General features: G+C 56.2%; 1 protein-coding gene across 7 annotated transcripts in view; it reads left to right on the top strand.

Moving 5' to 3' along the window:
- The first annotated feature begins 664 nt into the window (after positions 1 to 664).
- Positions 665 to 6,000, top strand: part of Pitpnm2 (phosphatidylinositol transfer protein membrane associated 2) — a 133,557-nt gene continuing 128,221 nt past the window's right edge. For 4 of the 7 annotated variants that reach the window (XR_005089913.1, XM_028885817.2, XM_028885818.2 and 1 more), the window contains exon 1: positions 665 to 768. The gene's annotated coding sequence lies outside the window, so the exon portion shown is untranslated. The remainder of the gene's footprint in view (positions 769 to 6,000) is intronic. The other 3 variants (XM_028885819.2, XM_037198735.1, XM_037198736.1) reach the window with 1 other exon arrangement.

Here is a 6,000-nt window from a genome sequence, read left to right as displayed (position 1 = left end):
GGTTTCCGCGCGCGCGGCCCGCCCCGGTCTTCCCAGCGCCCCGTGGCTTGCTTTCGCCACGGCGGGTCTCCCCAAGTGTGTCGTCTGACTCCTGAGGAGTTTCATCAACAACAACAACAACAACAAACCCTCCCGAAGCCGCCAGCCCGCCAGCTCCCCGGCCGGGTCCCTCCCCGAGCGCGCGGGCGCGGACGCGGGCCGGGCGGTGCGGGGCCAAGAGTCGGAGCGGCTCTTCCGGCGCAGGCGGGCGGCCCCGGGCTCCTCCGCGCCGCGCCCCCGCCGCTCCCCCGCGCGGCCTGAGGAGGCGCCGCCCGCCGCCGCCGCCACTGAGGGAATGCGAGCCGGGCCGGCGCGCGCGGGAGGCAGCGGTCGCTGAGGCGCGTGGGGCACGGCGGCGGCGGGCGGGCGGCGGTGCCGCGGCTCCGAAGCGCTCCAGCCCGGCCCGGCCCGGGGCCCGACCCCCGCGATCCAACCGCTCTCCCCCACCACCCCGACCCCCTCCACCGCGCTCGCAGAGGCCCCAGCGGCCGGCGGCCCGAGCCCCGCGCCGGCACGTGCGCCGCTGCCGCTGCCGCTGCCGCCGCCGGCCCGGAGCATGCCCGCCGCCGCTCGGACGCTCGCGCGGGGCCAGCTGGCGGCGGGGGCGCGCGGGGCCGCGGGGTGCAGCCGGCCGGGCCGGGGCCGTGGGGCCCGCGCTAGCTAGCCCGGGACGCGGCTTGAGGCGGCGGCCGCCGCCGAGGAGCCTTGGAAGCGCGGCCGGTCGAGCGGGTGAGTGAGCCGGTGGCGGGTAGCCCCGGTAGGGCCCCCCCCTCCCTCCGTGGCCCGGGGTGGCGGGGTGGCTGGGCGGACGGCGGCCCTTCCGGGGACCCCGGGGACGGGGACGGGGACGGGAGCCCGCAGTGCCGGGCAGCGGCGGTGCGCGCGCGGCCTGCTATCTGGGGGCCCTCGGGACGCTGCGTGGGGGGAGCCGTGTGTGGCTCGGGACCCCCCCCTTTCCATTCCCCTCGCCACGGACATCGCTTGGTGACCACCCCTCCCCATTCGGACTGCTAATGCTGGTTTTTCTAAATTGCTCCCTCGTGGACGGGCCCCCCCACCCCCACCCCCAGTGACAAGTGTCACGGCGGGTCAAGGAGTAGGTGTGTTTGCAGGGCTGGGCTGGCCCCGGGGGATCAGGCTCTCTGGGGCTGCTGGCACGAAGTGCGGGGGTTGGGGGGACAGAGCCAGGGGCTGGGGTTCTCCTGCATCCACGCAGCAGGACATCCCTGCAGTCTGGCGTGCCCGGGTGGGCATTGGCGCCCGAGGATGGGGTGTGGCCCCTCTCCATCCCGGAGCTCCCTTTCCCGACGTCCTGAGAGAGGCTAGATTCTCAAGGTGTGTGTTTTGGGTGGGGGGGGTCCTCTTCCACACACCTCATCCTTTCCCACCAGTGGGGAGACTGATGGGGAGCTTGCCAGAGGGAAACTTGATGTTCCCCTTCCCCCCATCCTAAACGCGTATCCCAAGTGAAATTTCCCTACAGATGTCATTTCAATCAAGGCCTCTAGCTTTGTCCCCTTTTGAAGTAGCCTTCCTGCTCCTGCCTTGAAATCAATCCCAGATTCCTCCCTTCTTTCCCCTCTTTATCTCTGAAACTCTTGGGCCTACCTGCCTCCCAGTTCTAGATTCTTCAAGAGACCACAACTGAACATCGTCCTTGGTCCACTACCTATTCTCACCTCCGCCCCATCCGAGAGCCCCAACTGATAGGTAGCAGATAGTCGATGTTCCTCTTCATTTGTATGGCAGCTGCCACCCAGCCCCTGGGCTCCTCTCTCTGCCGTGACCCCCCTCCCCCAATGCACTTTTATCGCAGCCTGCTTTAGTGATACTTTTGTGCTTAGCTTATCTCCCCTGCTGGCTCGGACGCCTGCTCCCAGGTGGAGTTTGATTCGCCTCTGGTCTCCCCCTGGGGTCACTGTTTGCTGCCAGCATCCTTCGGACGCAGCAGAAATTCCTTCTGACACTTGCCTCCCTGACTGACCCCGGCTTCGTCTGGTTTCTGGACTGCTACGGTCCACTTCTCTTCCTCCCGTGAAGAGGCTGTGTGCTGGGAGTGGACTGGATGCCCAGACCACTCCCACTGCAGCGAGACACAATGACTTGGAAGGGCCGATCTTGGAGGGAGGGACTGTTGCCAGAAAGGCTGGCACAGCACATTCCCTGCTGTGGAGATGATGACCAAGGCCTGGCTGTCCATTCTCCAGGTGGTGAATGTTGTATGGGCAGCTAGCTCGCTTCCCTTCCCTACTTGAGAGGTTCCATGGGAGTTGAGGAGCCCAGAGGTCTGGATTCCATGCTTGGTTTTTCCCTGAATTTGCTGTGCGAGTTAAAAAGTTAAGTGGCTTTTCTGGTCTTGGTGGTCTCTTATGGAATCTGAAATTTCTCAGCATGTACAAGACTCTGGGAGCATCTGGGCCCTGTTTATCACAGCTCTCCTCTCTGACTCGTCTTTCCTCACACTCTGGATTCCCTTGAGCGGTTCCTGGTCTCTGTGTGCCTTTTCACCTCTTTCCTGCAGGAGACCGAGCTAGTCTGTCTTCCTTGGTCTTGGCTGGAGGTTGATCCTTTTCTTCCAGCTCTTCGTTGGCCTAATCTGACTTACCGCGTGTGAAATGAGACTTCTGTTTCCACACGCCTCCCAGCTAGACTGTAACTTCCCAGATGGTCAGGGCTAAATCCTATTTCTCTGTCCCCAGTGCTTCACACCCAGTAGGCACTTAGGGAAATCTTGTCTAGATGGTGAGAGAGTGACCTCCAAGAGTCTCCTTTGTTAGAGTTCACATTGGTCTCCTTCTCTCTCACACTGCTCTCTTCCGTGTCCAGAGGCCTGTTTTCCTACCGGGCAGATTTCCTAAGCAGCCCATCCGGTGGTCAGGGCTTCCCAACTTAATCTTTGAGAAGAACCAGTCATGAAGTATGTGCAGTTATTTGTAGATGAGCAGAGGAAGCAGCTGCTGCCTTGGGAAGAGCCCAGGCTCCTGTATGGAAGGGCGGGCAAGGCTAGGCTCCTGAGCATCTCTGTTTGCCACCAGCGGGAGAGGCTGATGATGATGACCAAGCAAGCCATCCAAGAGATCCATCAGGTATCTGCAGGCCAGTTCTTAGCTTTGCACAGAACAGATGGATCCCTTTGCACACACTTCCCCTGAAACTGCTTCCTAGGACCCCCGGCCTCTAGGCCCCCAACAGCCAGGTGGTCTTTGCACAGCTTCCCTTCAGGTCATGTGGTTGATGTTTCTTAGACTTTTACTGGATACTCAGGGATGTTTTTGAATAGAGCCAAGGACAGATTCTCACCTGATTTGTTCTAAATCCTAATCTTAGGTTTTACCCATCCATTGACAGCTTTTTACAATATTTTCACATGGAAAATAATGTTGGTAGTTTTTTTTTAAAGGTGTATTTAAATTATTTCATGTGTATGGGTGTTTTGCCTGCATGCATATCTGTGTGCCATGTTCATGCCGTGTCCAAAGAGGCCAGAAGAGGGCATTGGATCCCCTGGAATTAAAGTTACAGATGGTTGTGAGCCGCCCTGTGGGTGCTGGGAATTGAACCTAGGTCCTCTGGAAGAGAAGCAAGTGGTCTTAACCTCTGAGCCGTCTCTCCAGTCGCCATGGGTTTGTTTGTTTTTGTTTCTTTTGAGTTCAGGGACAGGCACATGTCTTCCCTGGGAAACGAGGCTGCTTTTTCTTTGCTCACAAGAAGGAGAGTGGGAAGGCAGCATTGTACTGTTTTGTCCTCTGCACCACACAGTGTATGCCCAGGGCTCACACGGGCGGGCACACTGCATACTACCTGCTAGTCTCCTCCAGTTGTTCCAGAAAGAGACATGGAGAAATAGAGCAATCAGTTGATTTGCTCAGATTCTGTCTGCATTTCTACCATCCATTTCTACCTCCCTATACCACACTGGTTTTGTTTTGTTATTGGCCAGAGACTTGCAGAGTAAGTTGGACTGGCTGGCCTAGAGAGCCCTGGCACTTCCCACTGTCTCTGCCTCCCCAGTGCTGGCGTTATAAGCATATACCACCAAGCTTCACTTTTTATAGGGGTTCTGGAAATTAAACTCAGGTCCTTATATGTACATGGAAAACACTAAGCCAAATGAGCTATCTCCTCAGCCTACTGGTTTTTGTTTTGTTTTCTGGAGACAAATCCTTACTGGGTAGCCTGGGCTAGTCTCAAAATCCTCTTGCCCCAGCCTGTATGAGCCATCACACCTGCATTATCTATATTCTTTGTTTGTTTCAGTTTTTGAGAGGTTTTCTGTGTGTAGCTCTGGCTGACATGGAACTCACTTCATAGACCAGGCTGGCCTTGAACTCATAGATCTGCCTGCTTCTGCCTCCTAAGTGCTGGGATTAAAGGCGTGTGTTATCACTGCCCGACACATTATCTTATCTGTATTTTATATGAGTTGTCACAATAGGTTTCTCTAAAACAGTGAACTGATAGGAATTGAACGTGATAAGTAGCATTTCACCCACTGCTTACTCATAGCTTGGTTAGAGGTAAGGCCCCACCCAGGATGACTTCTGGGAAGAGTGGAATTTTAGAGGATTCATTCTACTCTGGTAGGAAAAGTGTGGAGCAAAAAAAAAAAAAAGAGAGGTCCCATCATTGTGGACCAGGAACACAGAAAGGGGATAATGGTTAGGCAGAATTTTGACCAGCCATTGCCATGATAAAGACATATATAAGGCTTTGTTTAAACTCTGCTGAAGTTACCGTGACCCCTCCAGAGCAGTGTTTCTGGGCCAGGGAGGGGGAAATGGCTCTGAAACCTACAGGGGGGGGAGGCTGGTGAAAACTTCATCTGACAGTGCTGGAGTTGGGCTGGGGGCTGCTGTTAGGACCGAGAGGCAGGGGATGTGGGAAAGAACCGAGGCCACACTGCCAGCCCGGAGCCAAGGTCCTTGTGTGCCAGGGAGTCGCCTGCAGCAGCACTGAACACTACTTCTTTTGGCTGTAATGAGTGTAAGGTGCCGACGTTCGTTCTTAGGCCCAGCCCAGCAAACACTGTGGCAGACCTCTGCTAAACCTTTATGGTGTGGACACAAAGAGCTGTGAGGAGGGGCAGGCTGGCGTTGGCTGAAATTACTCAGATCCACACAATTGCCCTTGCCAGAGGACAAAATGGAAGTTAACCAGCAGGCAGGGATCCGGTAACAGACAATGAAAACCCCAAGCCACAACCTTGGGGAAAAGACAGCATTGACAAATCAGCGCCCCAGCACCTGCTCCTTGCGGAAGTCCTGCCTGCTCCTCTCAGCTCCCCACCCCCAAGCCCCAGTGACCTCACCCCGCCATCCCACCTCTCTGTCGTGGAGAACAGAGGGAACAAGGAACCATGGGTAGGGTACAGCAGGGGAGAACCAGAGGCTGGTTCTGAACTCAGCGGAAGCTGATGGTGGCTCTGGCTCCCTGTTGGATGGACTGGCCACCTGCAGGTTGGGAGCAGGTGGCCCTGCAGGATGACTGTGTTGTAAATTCACCACCATGTGGCTCCATGGACAGTTGAGTCGTCCTATTCAAAGGATGTTTGATGCCCAGAGTCACATTGTAAGCTGAACCGGGGGCGGGGGGGGGGGACATTGAGCCTAGGAGAATAAAAGGTTAGGTTCCTGCAAGCCTCTGGTCTTGACATTTTTATCAACTGATCAACACCTTATTCTATGTGCATTTCTGTTAGAAGACATCCTGCTTAAAATATATTATTGGTTCGCTGACATTCCACTCACTGCAGCTCAGGCCTTATGGGAGCTTAGCTGACACATATTTTCTTTGCATGTGCTCAGGGATGCCAGACAGCGCTGTGCTGGGGGCATTTGAAACAATGAAATTAACAAAACTCACAGACATGCAAAACACACACACACACACACACACACACACACACACACACACACACACACAAACCAGAAAACATGGCACTAAACCAACCAGAGAAGGGCA

Source organism: Peromyscus leucopus, chromosome 23, assembly GCF_004664715.2.
Source record: "Peromyscus leucopus breed LL Stock chromosome 23, UCI_PerLeu_2.1, whole genome shotgun sequence".
Classification (NCBI taxonomy): Eukaryota; Metazoa; Chordata; class Mammalia; order Rodentia; family Cricetidae; genus Peromyscus; species Peromyscus leucopus.
Note: the sequence above shows the minus strand (reverse complement) of the source record. Positions and strands in the feature narration are given on the sequence as shown.